The 21,660-nt window shown below is 41.0% G+C and overlaps 1 protein-coding gene and 1 non-coding gene across 6 annotated transcripts in view; one reads left to right on the top strand and one right to left on the bottom strand.

Moving 5' to 3' along the window:
• The window catches only part of NSD1 (nuclear receptor binding SET domain protein 1), a 135,760-nt gene that overhangs the window by 107,498 nt on the left and 6,602 nt on the right, over positions 1 to 21,660 (bottom strand). The window lies entirely within an intron of this gene.
• Positions 13,660 to 13,732, top strand: TRNAG-CCC (transfer RNA glycine (anticodon CCC)). The gene has a single exon. It is a non-coding gene; the product is annotated as a tRNA-Gly (tRNA).

Here is a 21,660-nt window from a genome sequence, read left to right as displayed (position 1 = left end):
TTTTTTAAAAAAGAAGTTACAACAGACACTGCAGAAATACGAAGCATCCTAAGAGACTACTACAAGCAACTCTATGCCAATAAAATGGACAACCTGGAAGAAATGGACAAGTTCTTAGAAAGGTATAACTTTCCAGACTGAACCACGAAGAAATAGAAAATATGAACAGACCAATCACAAGTACTGAAATTGGAACTGTGATTAAAGATCTTCCAACAAACAAAAGTCCAGGACCAGATGGCTTCACAGGTGAATTCTATCAAACATTTAGAGAAGAGCTAACACCCATCCTTCTCAAACTCTTCCAAACAATTGCAGAGGAAGGAACACTCCCAAACTCATTCTATGAGACCACCATCACCTTGATACCAAAACCAAAGATACTACAAAAAAAGAAAATTACAGACCAATATCACTGATGAATATAGATGCAAAAATCCTCAACAAAATACTAGCAAACAGAATCCAACAGCACATTAAAAGGATCATAACACCATGATAAAGTGGGATTTATCCCAGGGATGCAAGGATTCTTCAATATATGCAAATAAATCAATGTGATACACCATATTAACAAATTGAAGGATAAAACCCGTATGATCATCTAAATAGATGCAGAAAAAGCTTTTGACAGAATTCAACACCCATTTATGATAAAAACTCTCCAGAAACTGAGCAAAGAGGGAACCTACCTCAACATAATAAAGGCCATATACGACAAACCCACGGCAAACATGATTCTCAATGGTGAAAAACTGAAAGCATTTCCTGTAAGATCAGGAACAAGACAAGGATGTCCACTCTCGTCACTATTATTCAACATAGTTTTGGAAGTCCTAGCCACGGCACTCAGAGAAGAAAAGGAAATAAAAGGAATACAAATTGGAAAAGAAGAAGTAAAACTGTCACTGTTTCCAGATGACATGATACCATACATAGAGAATCCTGAAGATGCCACCAGAAAACTTCTAGAGCTAATCTATGAATTTGGTAAAGTTGCAGGATACAAAATTAATGCTCAGAAATCTCTTGCATTCCTATACACTAATGATGAAAAATCTGAAAGAGAAATTAAGGAAACACTCCCATTTACCACTGCAACAAAAAGAATAAAATACCTAGGAATAAACCTACCTAGAGAGACAAAAGACCTGTATGCAGAAAACTATAAGACCCTGATGAGGGCTTCCCTGGTGGCGCGGTGGTTAAGAATCCGCTTGCCAATGCAGGGGACATGGGTTCGAGCCCTGCTCTGGGAAGATCCCACATGCCGTGGAGCAACTAAGCCCATGCGCCACAACTACTGAGCCTGCGAGCCACAACTACTGAGCCCAAGTGCCACAACTACTGAAGCCCACACACCTCAACTACTGAAGCCCATGTGCCTAGAGCCCATGCTCCACAACAAGAAAGCCACCGCAATGAGAAGCCTGCGCACTGCAACGAAGAGTGGCCCCTGCTCACCGCAACTAGAGAAAGCCCACGTGCAGCAACAAAAGACCCAAGTCAGCCAAAAATAAAAATAAATAAATAAATAAAATTTAAAAAAAAAAGACACTGATGAAAGAAATGAAAGATGATACCAACAGATGGAGAGATATACCATGTTCTTGGACTGGAAGAATCAATATTGTGAAAATGACTGTACTACCCAAAGCAATCTACAGATTCAATGCAATTCCTATCAAATTACCAATGGCATTTTATACACAACTAGAACAAAAAAGCTTAAAATTTGTAGGAGACACAAAAGACCCCGAATAGCCAAAGCAGTCTTGAGGGAAAAAAAACAGAGCTGGAGGAATCAGACTCCCTGACTTCAGAGTATAACTACAAAGCTACAGTAGTCAAAACAATATGGTACTGGCAAAAAAACAGAAATATAAATCAATGGAACAGGATAGAAAGCCTAGAGATAAACCCATGCACCTATGGTCAACTAATCTATGACAAAGGAGGCAAGGATATACAATGGAGAAATGACAGTCTCTTCAATAAGTGGTGCTGGGAAAACTGGACAGCTAGCTACATGTAAAAGAATGTAATTAGAACACTCCCTAACACCATACACAAAAATAAACTCAAAATGGATTAGAGACCTAAATGTAAGACCAGACACTATAAAACTGTTAGAGGAAAACATAGAAAAACTCTCTTTGACGGAAATCACAGCAAGATCTTTTTTGATCCACCTCCTAGAGTAACGGAAATAAAAACAAAAATAAACAAATGGGACCTAATGAAACTTAAAAGCTTTTGCAAAGCAAAGGAAACTACAAACAAGAAGAAATGACAACCCTCAGAACGGGAGAAAATATTTGCAAATGAATCAACAGACAAAGGATTAATCTCCAAAATATAAAATCAGCTCATGCAGCTCAATATTAAAAAAACAAACAACCCAATCCAAAAATGGGCAGAAGACCTAAATAGACATTTATCCAAAGACATACAGATGGCCAAGAAGCACATGAAAAGCTGCTCAACGTCACTAATTATTAGAGAAATGCAAATCAAAACTACAATGAGGTATCACCTCACACCAGTTAGAATGGGCATCATCAGAAAATCTACAAACAACAAATGCTGGAGAGGGTGTGGAGAAAAGGGAACCCTCTTGCAGTACTGGTGGGAATGTAAACTGATACAGCCAACTAAGGAGAACAGTACGGAGGTCCCTTAAAAAACTAAAAATAGAATTACCATATGACCCAGCAATCCCACTACTGGGCATATACCCAGAGAAAACCATGATTCAAAATGACACATGGAAAAAAAAAAAAGACACATGCACCCAAATGTTCATTGCAGCACTATTTACAACAGCCACTACATGGAAGCAACCTAAACGCCCAACAACAGACAAATGGATAAAGAAGCCTGCACACCGCAACGAAGAGTAGCCCCCACTCGCCGCAGCTAGAGAAAGCCTGCGTGCAGCAACAAAGACTCAATGCAGCCAAAAATAAATATATAAAAATAAATTTATAGGGCTTCCCTGGTGGCGCAGTGGTTGAGAGTCCGCCTGACGATGCAGGGGACACGGGTTAGTGCCCCGGTCCGGGAAGATCCCACATGCCACAGAGCAGCTGGGCCTGTGAGCCATGGCCGCTGAGCCTGCGCATCCAGAGCCTGTGCTCCTCAACGGGAGAGGCCACAACAGTGAGAGGCCCGCGTACCGCAAATAAATAAATAAATAAATAAATTTATAAAAATGGTCCACATCAAAAAAAAAAAAATCTTTAGGGACTTCCCTGGTGGTCCAGTGGCTAAGACTCCGCACTCCCAATGCAGGGGGCCTGAGTTCGACCCCTGGTCAGGGAACTAGATCCCACATGCCGCAACTAAGAGTTCACATGTTGCAACTAAAGATCCCACGTGCCGCCACGAAGACCCAGAGCAGACAAAATAAATAAATAAATAAAAATTTTAAAATCTTTTAAAATAAAACATGTAAGTGTTACAAATGTAATAAGTAATACCATTTTCAAGCAGGAAACAAAAAGGAATGACTCTAAAATCTTAACTGAAATAAATATTTCTTTGGAAGACATCTTGAGAGAGTATAATTAGAGCAGAGAGGAAAATCTGGGCATTCGTATAAAGAGTTTCCTCTCACCCTAGTCAGTGTGAATGCACAATCTAATACTGAATTTAAATAAAGAAGAAGAAGAAGAAAAAAAGAAAGGAAACCTGAATGGCAGACCCTCAGGATGTCCAGGATTCAATCATAAGCTCACAGACTTCGCACAATTACTGAAACTACTATAGCCTTTACTCAAGCTGGTTCCTCTGCCTAACATGCTCTTTCAATTCCTTTCTCCCCTATAAAAAAGAATGAAATAATGCCATTTGCAGCAACATGGATGGACCTAGAGATTATTATACTAGTGAAGTCAGGCAGAGAAAGACAATCATATGATGTCCTGTATATGTGGAATCTAAAAAAAAAAAAAAAAAAAGGATATAAATGAACTTATTTACAAAACAGACTCAGACACAGAAAACAAACTTATGGTTACTAAAGGGGAAAGGGAGGTGGGGATAAATTAGGAGTTTGGAATTAAAATACATACACTACTACATATAAAATAGATAACCAACAAGCACAGGGAACTATCTTGTAATAATCTATAATGGAAAAGAATACATGTATAACTGAATCCCTTTGCTGTGCATCTGAAGCACATTATAAATCAACTATATTTCGATAAAAATTTAAAAAATAAAAAGATATTAGCACATGCCAAGAAAAAAAATTCCTCTCTCCTACTCTCATCACCACACTCCCAGCCCCTTTTATGTCCCAGTTAACTTTGGATTCCCAGTCTCCACATCACTTTCTTAAGGAAGACTCCCTGAGCACCAAACTAGATCAAGTCTCCCCAGGATGCATGCTACGAGTTCCCTACACTTCTCCTCTTCCTCTCCCCCGCCCCTGTGGTGCGGCTTGAGGGATCTTAGCTCCCCAACCAGGGATCGAACCAGGGCCCCTGGGAGTGAAAACTCGGAGTCCTAACCACTGGAGCACCAGGGAATTCCCTACTTCTCTTCTTCCTAATCCTCAGTTTAACTGCTGTTACATAAGTATTGTGGAATATCTTATTAATTGTTTGTCTTCCCCACAGGACTCGGAAGATCCATGAGGGTCACTTTATTCCCAGTGCTTAAAATACTGTCTGGCACACTGTTAATGCTCAATATTTGTTGAATAATGAACGAATAAATGAAAGATTTAAAAAATAATGAGATACTGTAAAAGTTTTTATCTTCCACTTCAGTCCTTGCAACATAAAGCAACTTTAAGTCGTAATTATATGTAGGTGGGAAAACAGAGCATGCAATGCAAAGGGAAAGTCTGAATGCACAAAGGTGCAAAGCATCTGCTGAAGTGTCACACATATTTAAAAATCATAGCCAGTGTGCACTTTCTCCTCCAGTTGCCAGTAGTCTACTAGGAATATTCCAGAAATTTAACTAATCTCCTTCAGTGGTGTATGGTTTGAATCCCACAAAGAAATAGGAATAACAAAATACAAAGAGCAGTTGAGAAAAGAAAAGCCATAGCATCTTTTAAGAGGCTCCTGATACAAATATGAAGGGAACAGAAAACAAGTCTCACACTTTATGCACATTTCTTAGATTCTCAAAGCTAAACCTGCTGGATTTATGGAAATTGTGTATCCAAAGTTTCTGGTGAACAAACAGGCTCAAACACCAATTTGAATGATGAAGGAAGAGCCCAAAGGTCTTAGGTCTACTGAGTCAAGTAAGTATGTTGAGCTAATAGGTAACATTCATAACTTGAAAACCCAATGTTTGTGGGCCAGTATTTGAATTTTTAAAGAAAAATCTTGACATTTTAAAAATTGGGACCAAGTTGAATCTCAGGTTTACAGGAAAAAAACATTTCTGAGAACCTTCAACCATGTGCCAAGCCTTTTTACATATAATATAAATGGAATTACAATAAATGCTAATAGGTGGGTATTACCTCCATTTACTACTGAGAAACCCAAAACCAAATTTCCAATGTGACACCATTAATTGTCAAGCTCAATTCTGACTAATCCCCAAAGTTTGGGTACCCATCATCTTGCTCTATGCAAAAAGTTGGGCCTGGGCTCTGGACTAAGTTCTGGAGTTAAAGAATCCTGAGCTCATCACCAGAGGATTTTTTGCAAAATAAACATTTAAAAAAAATTTTAAGTTGTTATAAGCTCTTCCAAGACAATCCTTTTAGATTTATACTGTACTAATCAGGAAAAGTAATGACAAAACCTATTTTAAACATTTCAGGTAAATGCAGACAGTGTTCTGGATTTGCAATGATAAAAACTGAAAGAATAGTTTTTAACAGTTCAATTTCAAAACACTGAGTTTGAAGACAGTGAAATGAAGAAAAAGTAGAATTTTCTAATTTGAATGTTCACATCGCAAGTAAGCTTTACTGTAAAATGCAGACAGGATATATCACTTGCCATTCTGGAGATTAATTTTTTAAAACTTTACCCTGCCTATTATTTTAAATGACATACAAAATATCCTTTTCCACGTGGTTTAAATGATATACTACATATTACTGTCAAAGCTTTAAGATTATCTGCCCTTGCAAGAATTACCCCGAATGAGACTTTTTAAATGCTATTACTTTCTATAACATACATGCATTCAAATTATCTTTCTACTCACCACAGAAAACTAATCTTCATCTTTTGTGACCATATAGTTGATGACACAGCCCAAAAACAAAATCAATAAAATAATAAATATGTGCAAGCTATACACTGATAAGTTAAAAACCAAATAACCATTTTGGCTATTGGTGCCTTGAATGTATAATTTCCTACAACTGACTCAGTCTCTGGAAAGTCCCTACTTATTTTAATTTATATCTCTAAAGTATAAATCTAGCTTTCCTCTCTGCAGGAGGATCAAGATGAGAAATGACCTAGATATTTCTCTAACAATACTCATTCTTTCCTCCTAAAAATATTTGCTGCTTACCTACTTATGAGAAACTGTAGTAGGACTCAAGGATACAAAATAAAGACAACACAATCCCAAGCTTGAAGTTGTAAGTTTACTCGGGGATACAGGACAGAACAATAATCAAAACATATTATGAAAAATGCTGTAACAGTATTATGGGAACACAGAACTTTTTATCCACGTTTCTGAAAACCAAGGAAAAGTATTAAGAGAGTAAGAAGAAATGCTAACCAAATGACAATATGAATATCAGACTACCTATAAACATCCTTCCGATTAACCAGAAAAGTTGTATTTGTAGTTAATTTAACTAATGAATTACTGTTTTCATTCATTAAAACTTAAAATATGAGATGTGCTTATGAACAAAATAATATTTTGACATACACACCAGAACCTGTAAACAAGTATTGTCCTTACAAGACCATTTAATAACTCTTAGGATAATATACACAGTAGAGCGATAAACTTTTTCTGTTAAGGGCCAAACAGTAAATATTTCATAGTCTTTTTCCCAACTATTCCAACAGACCTTCATACATGGTCACTGAGATTTGAATTTCATATTAGTTTAACATGTTATAAAATATCTTCCTTTTGATTTTGTCTCATCCATTCAAAAACATAAAAACTGTTCTTGGCTCAAGGGCTGTTACAAACACAGGTGGTGGCCAGATTTATCTGCAGTTTGTCAAAAACTACCATTAACAAGTCAATTCTACATATTACATGATAAAAACCTTTCATGTTAATTCCAAACCAAATGTAGAACCTAAACTGCGATCTATTAGTTTAACTTCTTCACCAGATTCAATCCTTACTTGATTTTCCCTAATAAAAACAAGGTCTGAAGACTATTACAAAAAATAAACTCCAAAAATATTTTGAGGAAAGGTTCTAACAGTCAAACGTGTCTCGAGTGACAACAGAAGAAATGAGGGAGTAGGGAACTTCAAGGGCCAGTACCTCCACAAAAATAGCAGATGAACAAGGGAAAAACTATCACAAAGAACTACACAAAAAACTATGAGAACTGGGGAAACTACTAAAAAGGTCTGGAACAACCAAGCAAATGCTTAATCAAGAAAAGGGCAAAGAGGGGCTTCCTTGGTGGCGCAGTCGTTAAGAATCCGCCTGCCAACGCAGGGGACACGGGTTCGAGCCCTGGTCCGGGAAGATCCCACATGCCACAGAGCTACTAAGCCTGTGCGCCACAACTACTGAGGTGCTCTAGAGCCCGTGAGCCACAACTACTGAGCCTATGTGCCACAACTACTGAGCCCGCATGCCGTAACTACTTAAGCCCACACGCCTAGAGCCCGCGCTCTGCAACGAGAAGCCACCACAATGAGAAGCCCATGCACTACAACAAAGAGTAGCCCCTGCTCACCACAAATAGAGAAAGCCCACATGCAGCAAAAAAGACCCAACGCAGCCAAAAATAAATAAATAAATAAATTTATTTTTAAAAAAGAAAGAAAGAAAAGGGCAAGGATAGCTAGCTAGTGGGAAGCAGCCACATAGCACAGGGAGATCATATCGGTGCTTTGTGACCACCTAGAGGGGTGGGATAGGGAGGATGGGAGGGAGACGCAAGAGGGAGGAGATATGGGGATATATGTATATGTATAGTTGATTCACTTTGTTATAAAGCAGAAACTAACACACCATTGTAAAGCAATTATACCCCAATAAAGATGTTAAAAAAAAAAGAAAAGGGCAAGGCTGCTGGCTTTGTAAACTCGGACTGTGGGACATGAGTAGACAACGGGTGCCCCTGAGGCTGGGACAGGTCTGGCCTTAGCAGCTGTGGGCTGTGCGGGAGTATGCACGCGGAGGCTGGGCCAGGGTCCAGGCTGCTTCCATAGCTCACATGGCGCGACTACTCCAGTCCTGGTACCTGACTTCACTGGATCTGAGCTGGTGGATCTGTGCTGGTGGCTTTGTAAACACAGCACCTGAGGGTCACCAGGGTCTATTGCCAGCATTCCTAAGGTTGAGCAGGGAACAAGGACAGTGCCAACAACAGTGTACTTTGTGAGCCCACACAATGGGTTGCAGGTGACACCACAGAGCGCGCTCCCTGGTGGACAGCTCCAGTGGAGGAATACTCAGTAGCTCCTCTCCCAGTGGAAGCGCTCCAATCCTGCCGACCTCACACAGCAGCTTAGAAACGGATGTGGGACCTTCTACTCCAAAAACTAAGGAGCGGATTCTGCCCCTAACAGGGCTGTGACAACCACAGAGCAAAGAGGAGGCCCCGCTCAACTTCCAGTGTGGGCTCTGGTCACCACAACACCAGTTACACCCCCTATCAAGGGGATATCGGCCAGCACACATTGAGGAAAGAGGTGGCAGGCATCCATACTAAAAACAGCCCTCACACCAAAAAATACTAAACCTATGCAGGCTACACAGGGACACTCCCACATAAAAATACCCCTCTAAGACCACAGCAGACAACTGTTTTCCTAAACTCATAGAGTAAGAGAACTATAAGTAAAATGGAGAAGCAAAAGAACCACTACCAATTAAAAGATCAAGAGCATTCTCCTGAAAGAAGGAACAATGAAACAGATCTCTTCAGTCTAATAGGCACTGAGTTCAAAAAAGAGGTAATGAGGGCTTCCCTGGTGGCACAGTGGTTTGAGGGTCCGCTTGCCAATGCAGGGAACACGGGTTCGTGCCCCGGTCCGGGAAGATCCCACATGCCGCAGAGCGGCTGGGCCCGTGAGCCATGGCCGCTGAGCCTGCGCGTCCGGAGCCTGTGCTCCACAACGGGAGAGGCCACAACAGTGAGAGGCCTGCGTACCGCAGAAAAAAAAAAAAAGAAAGGCTATCAATAGAAATGTAGATTACCGTAAAAAAAGAAAGGCTATCAATAGAAATGTAGATTACTGTAAAAAGGAACTAGAAACTATAAAAAGGAGCCAAGAAAAATTAGAAAACTCACTTGCTGGATAAAACCTGAGCTAAAGACAATAAACTGCAGACTGAATAATGCAGAAGACGGAATAATGGAAATCACCCAATCAGAACAGCAGACAGAAAGCCAGATAAAAAAACTGAAAGCAATATAAGAAACCTATGATAATATAAAGCGTGCTAATCTAAACATAACAGAGATTCCAGAAAGAGAAGAGAAAAGGGGAACAAAAGTATATCTGAAGAAATTATGGCTGAACACTTCCCAAACCTCAAGAAGGAAACAGATATCCAGGTACAAGAAACACAGAGGGTCCCAAACAAGATGAACCCAAACAAATCTATACCAAGACATATTATAATTAAAATGACAGGGACTTCCCTGATCGCACAGTGGTTATGAATCCGCCTGCCAGGGTTTCCCTGGTGGCGCAGTGGTTAAGAATCCACCTGCCAATGCAGGGGACATGGGTTCAAGCCCTGGTCCGGGAAGATCCCACATGCCATGGAGCAACTAAGGCCGTGCACCCCAACTACTGAGCCTGCGCTCTAGAGCCTGCAAGCCACAACTACTGAGTCCACGTGCCACAACTACTGAAACCCGCATGCCTAGAGCCCGTGCTCAACAACAAGAGAAGCCACCGCTCGCCACAACTAGAGAAAGACTGCACGCAGCAACGAAGACCCAACACAGCCAACAATAAACAAATAAATAAATATTTATTTTAAAAAAAAGATTCTGCACGCAACAATAAAGATCTCACGTGCCACAACTAAGACTCGATGTAGCGAAATAAATAAATAAATCTTTAAAAAAAAAAGGACATATAAATAGACAGAACAGAACTAAGAGCCCAGAGATAAATCTATATCTGTTCTCAACAAGGGTGCCAAGACCATTCAATAGGGAAAGAATAGTCTTTTCAACAAATGGTGCTGGAACAACTGGGTACCCACATGCAAAAGATGTTTGGCCCCTACCTCACATCATGTACAAAAATTCAAAATGCATCAAAGACCTAAGTGTAAGACGTAAGAACATAACTTTTAGCAGAAAACACAGGAGTAAATCTTCTTCATCTTGAATTAGGCAATGGTTTCTTAGATATGACACCACAAGGCAAAGAAAAAAATAGATATATTGGACTTCATCAAGATTAAAAACCTTTGGAATGTCCCTGGTGGTCCAGTGGACTCTGTGCTTTCACTGCTGATGGCCAGGGTTCGATCCCTGAACAGGGTACTAGGATCCCACAAGCTGCACGGCATGGCCAAATACAAAAACATTTAAAAAACAAGAAAACAAAAAAAATTTTGTGCTTCAAGGATACCATCAAGAAAATGAAAAAACCCACAGAATGGAAGAAAATATTTGCAAATCATATCTGATAAGGGACTTAATCCAGAATATATAAGGAACTACAACTAAACAATAAAAATAGCCCAATTTTTTAAAAATATGCAAAGGATTTACAACACAGACTCCAAAGTAGCTATACAAATGTCCAAAAAGCACATAAATGGATGGTCAACATCATCAGGGAAATATAAATCAAAACCACAATGAGATAACATGTAACACTCACCAGGATGGCTTAAAAAAAAAAAAAGCAAATGTTGGCAAGAATATGAAGAAATCACAACTGTAAAATGGTACAGCCACTGTCCAAAAACAGTCTGGCCATTCCTCAAAATGTTAAAACAGTCCCGTGGGGTTGGGACTCCACACTTTCACTGCTGAGGGCACAGACTCAATCCCTGGGTGGGAAACTAAGATCCCACAAGCTGCATGATGCGCCCCCCAAAAAAAGAAGAATCCCCACTGAATCCAGAAGAGGTATTTGTACACCTATGTTCATATCAGCATTATTCACAATAGCCAAAAGGTGGCCATCGACTGATAAATGGATAAAGAAAATGTGGTATACAGCAGAAAATCTTTAAAAAGGAAGAAAATTCTGACACGGACTACAACATAGGTGAACTCTTAAGGACATTACATTAAGTAAAATAAGGCAATCACAAAAAAGATAAATACTGTATAATTCTACATGAGGTATTCAGAGCAGTCAAATTCAGATACAGAAAGTAGAATGGTGGTTACCAGGGGCTGGGAGGAAGGGGAAAGTGGCAAGTTGTTCAATTGGTAAGTTTTCTAAGATGGAAAGAGTTCTGGAGAATGGCTGCACGAAATGTGAACACACTTAATGTTATTTAACTGTACACATCAAAATAGTTAGGATGGAAAGTTCCCTGGTGGCCTAGTGGTCAGGATGCCGGACTTTCACTGCCACGGCCCTGGGTTCAATCCCTGGTCAGGGATCTGAGATCCTGCAAGCCACATCGCACGGCCAAAAAAACAAACAGTTAGAATGGTTAATTTTATGCTATGTATATTTTATCAAAATTAAATATAGAGGCTTCCCTGGTGGCGCAGTGGTTGAGAGTCCGCCTGCCGATACAGGGGACATGGGTTCGTGCCCCGGTCCGGGAGGATCCCACATGCTGCGGAGCGGCTGGGCCCGTGAGCCATGGCCGCTGAGCCTGCGCATCCGGAGCCTGCGCTCCGCAACGGGAGAGGCCACAACAGTGAGAGGCCCGCGTACCGCAAAAAAAAAAAAAAAAAAAAAAAAATTAAAACTAGGACTTCCCTGGTGGCGCAGTGGTTAAGAATCTGCCTGCCAATGCAGGGGATGGAAGATTCTACATGCCGCGGAGCAACTAAGCCTGTGCACCACAACTACTGAGCCCGCGTGCCACAACTACTGAAGTCCAGGCACCTAGAGCACATGCTCCGCAACAAAAGAAGCCACCGTAATGAGAAGCCCGCACACTGCATGAAGAGCTGCCACTGATCACCACAACTAGAGAAAGCCCACGCACAATAACAAAGACCCAACGCAGCCAAAAAATAATAATTAATTAATTAATTTTTTAAAAAGTTAATGGGGGGACTTCCCTGGTGGCACAGTGATTAAGAATCCACCTGCCAATGCAGGGGACACAGGTTCGAGCCCTGGTCCAGGAAGATCCCACATGCTGCGGAGCAACTAGGCCCATGAGCCACAACTACTGAGCCTGAGCTCTAGAGCCCGTGAGCCACAACTACTGAAGCCCACACGCCTAGAGCCTGTGCTCCACAACAGGAGAAGCCACTGCAATGAGAAGCCTGTGCACCGCAACAAAGAGTAGCCCCCACTCACTGCAACTAGAGAAAGCCCGCACACAACAATGAAGACCCAATGCAGCCAAAAAATAAATAAATAAATTTATTAAAAAAATAAAATAAAAATAAAAAGTTAATGGGGCGGGCTTCCCTGGTGGCACAGTGGTTGAGAGTCCGCCTGCCAATGCAGGGGACACGGGTTCATGCCCCAGTCCGGGAAGATCCCACATGCCGCGAAGCGGCTAGGCCCGTGAGCCATGGCCACTGAGCCTGCGCATCCGGAGCCTGTGCTCCACAACGGGAGAGGCCACAACAGTGAGAGGCCCGCAAATCGCAAAAAAAAAAAAGTTAATGGGGCTTCTCTGGTGGTCCAGTGGGTAAGATTCCATGCTCCCAATGCAAGGGGCCCAGGTTCAATCCCTGGTCAGGGAACTAGATCCCACATGCATTCCACGACTAAGAGTTCGAATGCCGCAAGTAAGAGTCCTCATGCCACAACTAAAGTTCCTGCATGCCACAACGAAGATCATGTATGCCGCAACTAAGACCCAGAGCAGCCAAAAATAAATAAATAAATAAATACGTTTTTTAAAGTGTCACTACTTTGTATACTTAAGCTTTCTCCTTTAATTAAAACTACTTATTTCTTATTGGGTGGGCGTGGTAACCAGTTGCCCTAGATGGCCCCCAGTGATCCACACTTCAGGGTATTCCCCTACCACATTGTATCTCCTTGGATCTCCTTGCTAGGTCTCTCCTCTCTTGGACAACTCACTCTGGGGGAAGCCAGCTACATACTGTGAGCAGCCCTATGGAGAGGCACACATAGCAAGGAACTGAGGCCTCCTTCAGCCAACAGCCATATGAGTGAGCCATACTGGACAAGGATCCTACAGCCTTCAGATGACTGCAGCAGTGATGGACATCTTGCTTGTAATCTCGTGAGAGACTGAGCCAGAACCATCCAGCTAAACCACTCCCTGATTCCTAACCCTGTGTGAGAGAAATGTTTATTGTTTTAGACTGCTCAGTTTGAGGGTAATTTGTTAGGCAGAATAGATAACTAATACAGGATTTCCCTGGTGGTCCAGTGGTTAAGACTCTGCACTCCCAATGCAGGGGGCCTGGGTTCGATCCCTGGTCAGGGAACTAGATCTCACACGCCGCAACTAAGAGCCTGCATGCCACAACTAGAAAAATCCTGCGTGCCGCAACTAAGACCCAGCTCCGCCAAATAAATAAATTTTTTTTTAAAAGATAACTAATACAAAGGGAAACATTCCTTGCACAGCTATATGAATTTGTCTTCAAAAAGAAAATTAAAGACTATAAAAATTATCATCAGCACAGTGCTGGATATTAAAATAAAATCCCTATTAGATCAATTTAAGGCTGTAGCAGACAGAATTTCTTCAAATTTTTACAAGTGCGTAAAGTTGGTTTATCCAACATATAGAAGCTTCGAATCGATAAAAGAAACTACTCCAAACAGATCTGGATACATGAAAAATGAAACTTCGAGTCTACAACTATAGAAAATTAACTAAAATGAAAAACAGACTGAGAAGAAATATTTATGTCTGTAAGATAAAAGGATAATGGCTATAAAACACTACAATCCAGACAGATAAGTCAGCAAAGGATATGGACAGCAAAGGCCACAGGAGAAACACAAACAAGAAACAAAGAAATAATTTTCAACAATAAAGTTGTATTAATAAAATCAAACTTGCGGTAGAAGTATACACCTACTTAATGAAGTAAAAAACTTAAAACATCAATGCTATCAAAGTTGGCATGCTATCAAAGGGAGGAAAATGCTGTACTCGTATATACACTATTTAGAACTGTGTGAAATGGTACACTCCTTTTGGAAAGCCATAAAGAAGTAGGTACACCTGAGACAAAACATTTAACCCATTGCCCTGATAATTCCCCTACCAGCAGTTTATCCTTAGGAAATAATTCCACAGACATTACTATGAAATTAATAAGGTACCTACCAAGACTTTACTTAAAACTCTAATATCTGCTCCACCAAAGAACTAATTTCAGTGGTTTAATTACCTGCACTATAACACTTCTGCCTCAAAGCTCTACTATGTTTAAAAAAAAAAAGGAAGCACTTCAAATGTAGAACTGTATTACCTCTCAACAACTGCTCTGCAATTCTTTACAGATCATGGCATGGTGGAAGTGTTTTCTTCATATGCTGATTAGATTCAATACATTGTCCATTGAACCAACTGAAATGTTAAAAAAATGCCTTTGGATATAATAATCCAATAACAATTAGCATGGCATTGATGTCTATTATTTTTACTGGGTATAGATAAAACTTGAACATTGCCGACTTTCACCAGGGATCCCCAACAGCTCCAATTACTGCATCAAGAGAAATTAGAGATGCCAAGAGGAATATACCCTCAGTAATTTACAAAGAAAGACTACCTTCAGATTCTGCCTGGTATATGCGGAGACATCATATAACCTGTAATTATTTTTAATTTAATCTAATGTGTAAATATAATTGTTCATCCTCCAAAATGGATTTTATCCTTCCAACAATCTTTAACACAGTACTATGGTATTGATATTTTATGTAAGGTCACTGGACATGTAAAAAGAACTTTAGAGGCCTTAATAAAGTAATTTCACCTAAGAACAGTAACGAACACTAAAATCTGTTCCAATTTATTAAGGGGAACCCACAAGTCTGTATGATTTTATTGTTTCTTTAATAAGTTATCTAAAAGTAGAAACAATACTTAAAAATTATGACTTGTGTACAGGTATTATAAAGAATGTAGATCATCTAGAATACATAAAGAACTCTCAAAACTCAACAATTAAAATCAAACAATCCAATTAGAAAATGGGCAAAAGACATGAATATATTTCACCAAAGAGGATATACAGATGGGAAATAAACACACAAAAAGATGTTCAGGGTTTCCCTGGTGGCGCAGTGGTTGAGAGTCCGCCTGCCAATGCAGGGGACACGGGGGTCCGTGCCCTGGTCCGGGAAGATCCCACATGCCACGGAGCGGCTGGGCCTGTGAGCCATGTCCGCTGAGCCTGCGCTTCCGGAGCCTGTGCTCCGCAATGGGAGAGGCCGCAACAGTCAGAGGCCCGTGTACAGCAAAAACAAAAACAAACAAACAAACGATGTTCAACATCATTAGCTATCAGGGAAATGCAAATAAAAACCATAATGAGGGCTTCCCTGGTGGCACAGTGGTTAAGAATCTGCCTGCCAATGCAGGGGACATGGGTTCGAGCCCTGGTCCGGGAAGATCCCACATGCCGCAGAGCAGTTAAGCCTGTGCACCACAACTACTGAGCCTGTGCTCTAGAGCCCGCAAGCCACAACTACTGAAGCCCGCATGCCTAGAGCCTGTGTTCCGCAGTAAGAGTAGCCCCCGCTCACTACAACTAAAGAAAGCCTGTGTGCAGCAACGAAGACCCACACAGCCAAAAAAGAAAGTAAAATAAATAAATTAAAAACAAAAACCATAATGAGATATCATTACATAACTATCAAAATGGTTAAAACAGGGCTTCTCTGGTGGCGCAGTGGTTGAGAGTCTGCCTGCCGATGCAGGGGACACGGACTCGTGCCCCGGTCCGGGAAGATGCCACATGCCGCGGAGCGGCTGGGCCCGTGAGCCATGGCCGCTGAGCCTGCGCGTCCGGAGCCTGTGCTCCGCAATGGGAGAGGCCATAGCAGTGAGAGGCCCGCGTACCGCAAAGAAAAAAAAAAAAAAAAGGTTAAAACAAATAGTGAAAACACTAAATGATGGTGAGGAGGAAGAGAAACTGGATCACTCATACACTACTGGTGAGAATGTAAATAGTACAGTTACTCTGGAAATCAGCTTGGCAGTTTCTTATAAAAGTAAACATGCAGTACCATATGATTCAGCAATGGTACTCTTGGGCATTTATCCCAGAGAAATGAAAATTTATGTTCACACAAAACCTGTATATGAATGTTCACAGCACTTTTACTTCTAATAGCCAAAAGCTAGAATAAACCCAGATGTCCTTCAACAGGTGAATGGTTAAACAAACTGTGGTAGATACGTATCACGGAATACTACTTAGTAATAAAAAGGTATAAAATATTGATATACTCAATTAACTTGGATGACTCTCCAGGGAATTTTAAATGAAAAAAACCCAATCCCAAAAGGCTATATATATACTGCATGATTCCACTTACGGACATTTTTGAAATGACAAAATTTTAGAAACAAAGGACAGGTTAGTAGTTGGCAAAAGTTGGAGGAGGAACTGCCAGGAAGAAGATGGGTGTGATATAAAAGGACCACAGAAGATATCCTTGTGGCATTAAAAGTGTTCAACATCTTGAGTGTGGTAGTGCACATACAAACCCACGCAGGCGATAAAAAAGCAGAGAACTTAACATAGTACATACACACAAACAAGTACAAGTAAAACCAGGGACATCTGGAATATGTCCTTATAGAACTATAGAATTTTCTTTAAAAAAAAAATATGAAAAACATAAACTGGGACACCTGAATAAGATTGGTGGATTATACCAATGTCAATATCCTGGTTGTGATATTAGGTGTTTTTGCAAAACATTATCATTGCAAAATCAAGCAAAACATACATGGGATCTCTCTGTATTATTTCTAACAACTAACAACAGCATGTGAACTTAGTGATTTCAATAAAAATTTCAATAATAAAAAATGGAGATCTACCTACATGCTCATATGAATGGATATCCTCAACGCATTAGGTATTCAAAAATATGTTTATCAGGCCATTCATGTTACCAAAAGATAAAAAAGGTACATAAACACAAAGAAAATTCTAATAAAATATAAAGAATGAACATGAGTGACAACTGGGAATTCCCCGGTGGTCCAGTGGTTAGGACTCTGTGCTTTCACTGCAGAGGGCTGGGGTTCAATCCCTGGTCAGGGAACTGGGATCCCACAAACTGCACAGTGTGGGCCCCCCGCCCAAAAAAAAAAAGAGGGAGCATATGAAGGGTGACAGAAATAAAGTTCCTTTTTGTTTTAATGTTCCATTTTTCACTTTTACCATGAATTTATATTACTTTTCTAACTAAAACTATTCATAGCAATTTCTTCAAAAGGCTACATTTTGAGATCATTAAAAAAGTTTCAGAAATGATCATTCAGTGAAAATCAAACCCACCACCAGAAAAGAGGTGGTCTCTCCTGAAAACCAGGGGGTGGAAATGAAACATTTATATCCATGACAAAAGAAAACCGGCAAAAAGCAACAAGTAATAAAGTTAAACTACTTAATAGCTGGAGTGCAGAGAGATACTGATCCTATGGCCCAAATCAAATTCTCCTGATTACCAAACAAAAAAATGGATCAAATTCTCCTGATTATTAAACAAAAACAGAAAAAATACTTAATGCCTTTATCTTACCGATTAAGGAAGAACAGTTTACAAGAATAGAGAAAAAAGCAAAAGTGCAAAGATACGTTTCTCAAAATTCACAACTAACTCTTCCAAATGTCCATTTGGCTCTTGGCATATAATAATAATAGGCATCACTTACTGAGCACCTACTTCAGAACTAGCACTGTGCTAGCTGCTTCAGATAAATTATCTTGTTGCATCCTTTCAAACGTGTAGGCTACACAGTATTCGCCCAATTTAGAGATGAGGAACTGGGCCTCAGAGAGATTAAAGGGACTTCTACTAAACAGGTAGCACAGTACATTCTCAAGGGATCTATCCAAGTTAAAACTATTATGATTTAATATCCTTAATTAAGAGATTAAATGTGAGAATGGAGAGAAAAATGAATGCTTGAGATACAGGGAGCACAAATTCAAAGCCCTTAGAAATTAAATGCATGAGGAGATAAAGTCAAAAAAAATCACTGAAGTTTTGAAATTTGGTACATTGAGGATGAGCATTCACAGTCTACTCATCACCTTCCTACCTAAAATTTACTCCCATTCCCAACTTGTATCTCTGGAATAGCACCATTCATTCTTTTTTTTTTCTTTTTTGCGGTACGCGGGCCTCTCACTGCTGTGACCTCTCCAGTTGCGGAGCACAGGCTCCGGACGCGCAGGCTCAGCAGCCATGGCTCACCGGCCCAGCCGCTTCGCAGCATGTGGGATCCTCCCGGACCAGGGCAAAAACCCATGTCCCCTGCATCGGCAGGCGGGCCCCCAACCATTGCGCCACCAGGCAAGCCCCACCATTCATTCTTTTACTCCATAAATATATAAGTGTCTACTACAAAGAAGGCACCATGCTACACGTTGTTAAGATGCAAAAAGATGAATCACATCAGGGAGACAAAGGCTAACAGTTCAGCCTGGCTGAACCCTGCCAAGATTCCCTGGGTGTAGCATATGAGATTTGGGAAAGTCGGGATGAGGTCCTATCAAAGAGGACACTGAATTTGGGCTTATTTGTTAGGCAAATGGGGAGAGGAGTGAGGCACTGAAGATAAAGCTTTAACCAGAGACCTAGTTTTCTCATTTTGGAGGTCAGAGGTAATTTTGTCTGTCTCTCCAGACAGACTGGAGAGAAAAACTATATGAAGACCAGTAATAAAGACATCATAGTAGAATGGAAATAGCATAAAAATTCAACCCTACAGCATGGAATACAAGGCCTATATTTACACTTTATCTCCTGACAACCCCACTCCTCTCAGATTCCTATCAAAGAATTTCCTGCCACTTGCATATGCTATTCCTTCTTACTTACTGGCATGTCTCTGCTCAAATTATATATAACCCTCTATGAAGTTCTTCCAGATTACTCCAGGCATGCCTTCCTCCACACTCCCATAGTACCTATAACACCTATCAGACCACGTGGCATTCTGTTATTGTCACTGTTTACACTTGTTTTCCACAGTAAAGTTCCTTAAAAGCAAGTCTACGTCTTTCCCTTTTTTAATACTAGCAGTGCATAGCACAGAGGAGGCACTCAAATGTATTATGAATCATATAAACAAATAAGTGACTCCAAGGTTTCCAGCCTCGAGAAGAAATGGAGGATGATGCCATCATTAAGACAGAAGGAAAAGCATGTTTGGCAATAAAAGAGATAGGGTCAAAAGTAAGTAAGTATGGGGACTTCCCTGGTGGCGCAGTGGTTAAGAATCCGTCTGCCAATGCAGGGCACATGGGTTCGAGCCCTGGTCCAGGAAGATCCCACGTGCCGCGAAGCAACTAAGCCCCTGCACCACAACTACTCATCCTGCACTCTAGAGCCCGCATGCCACAACTACTGAAGCCCCCACACCCAGAGCCCGTGCTCCACAACAAGAGAAGCCACCACAACAAAGAGGAGCCCCTGATCGCCACAACTGGAGAAAGCCCACGCGCAGCAAAGAAGCCCCAACGCAGCCAAATAAATAGATAAATAAACAAATAAAAAAGCAATGTCAATAATTTTTTTAAAAGCTTTAAAAAAAAAAGTGAGTATGATACAGATGGAAGAGAAACTCGGGTGGCAGTTTGAGTTTCTTGGTCTGAAGCTCAGAAGTCAGATTGAGAGAGTTTTCACACAGTAGAGAAGCAGTAAAGTGAATCAATGAAAGCGGATGAGGCTGCAGAGAATGACGGAAAGAGGAAGAAAAGAGAACAAGCAGTCATAAAAGGAGTCGTGGTCAAAATGCTGCACATCTAGTAGGATAAGTATGGAGGTGTCATTTGTGACTCTGAAAAGAACAGTTTCAACAGAGTACAGAAGCCAATTCAGGGCTTCCCTGGTGGCGCAGTGGTTGAGAGTCCGCCTGCCGATGCAGGGGACACGGGTTCGTGCCCCGGTCCGGGAAGATCCCACGTGCCGCGGAGCAGCTGGGCCTGTGAGCCATGGCCGCTGAGCCTGCGCGTCCGGAGCCTGTGCTCCGCAACGGGAGAGGGCCACAACAGTGAGAGGCCTACGTACAGCAAAAAAAAAAAAAAAAAAGAAGCCAATTCACAGAGCTTAAGGAGACGTAAACAAAGTAGACAACTTTTTCAAGAAATTCACCAGTAAAGAGGAAAGATAATCGGAGAGGTTACAGGATAAAGGAAGATTCCTTTAGAATAGGAAGATGTCATTCTGTTTTTAGGCAGAAAAAGTGATGCAGTGAAGGTTGAGAATAAAGATCCCAGAGGGAAAGAGGAAAGAGTAATGAATAAAACCAGGGCCTCCAGCAAGGACAGAGTCAGATAAGGAGCAGAAACTGAGACGTGTGGAGACAGAAAAGCAGGGAGTAGAGAACTGCTGGGATGATGAGAAGGGAAGAGGAGAAAACCCCTGAGGAATCATTTTTGTCTCAGGCACCAACATGACAAGCCGTGGACATCGTCTGCACTTATCTCTTTCCTTCATTCCTTAAATCCAGGCTCCAATTTTGCCTCCAATCCAGGCAACCCTAAAAGGGCTGCCAATTTTCCCTTCTCTGAAATAATCTTTTGGACTTACCCCCTTTCTTTCTACTACTGACTCTGATCAATTCTAATTTTTAATTACTACTGCAACAGACTCCTACATCCTAACATTGCCTCTACTCTCTACTAGCCAAAGTTTTCCAAACACAGATTTCATTGAATCACTTCTCAGCTGAAATTGCTCACTGGATCCCAGTTCCTATCACATCAATACCAAATGCCACAGTCTGGATTTCTAGGCCTTATTACCTGAGGACACCCATCCTACCCAACCTTCTGAAAATACTATGTTCAATTTAGTTCTCTTTATCCAAAGTACCCTTCTAAACCTAACCAAACCTAACCCAGTCAAGACTAATTCAAGTCCCACTTCTTCCTTGAAGCTCTAAGTTTCATTCATCTCTCCACTGATCTCCTTAACCATGTAAACATCCATAGCACAGAACTTAGTACATGGAGTGGTTTTTGAGTATTTTCTGGATCTCCAAGATTGTACCGGGTGGATATTGTTACAACACCAAGATACCTTTTTTTTTTTTTTGGCCGCACCACGCAGCATGCGGGATCTCAGTTCCCCAACCAGGGATCAAACCCATGCCCCCTACAGTGGAAGCTCGGATTCTTAACCACTGGACCGCCAGGGAAGTCCC

The sequence above is a fragment of the Lagenorhynchus albirostris genome, chromosome 3 (genome assembly GCF_949774975.1).
Source record: "Lagenorhynchus albirostris chromosome 3, mLagAlb1.1, whole genome shotgun sequence".
In the NCBI taxonomy this organism is placed as follows: domain Eukaryota; kingdom Metazoa; phylum Chordata; class Mammalia; order Artiodactyla; family Delphinidae; genus Lagenorhynchus; species Lagenorhynchus albirostris.
The sequence above is the reverse complement of the archived record's forward strand: the minus strand, read 5'-3'. Positions and strand labels throughout refer to the sequence as shown.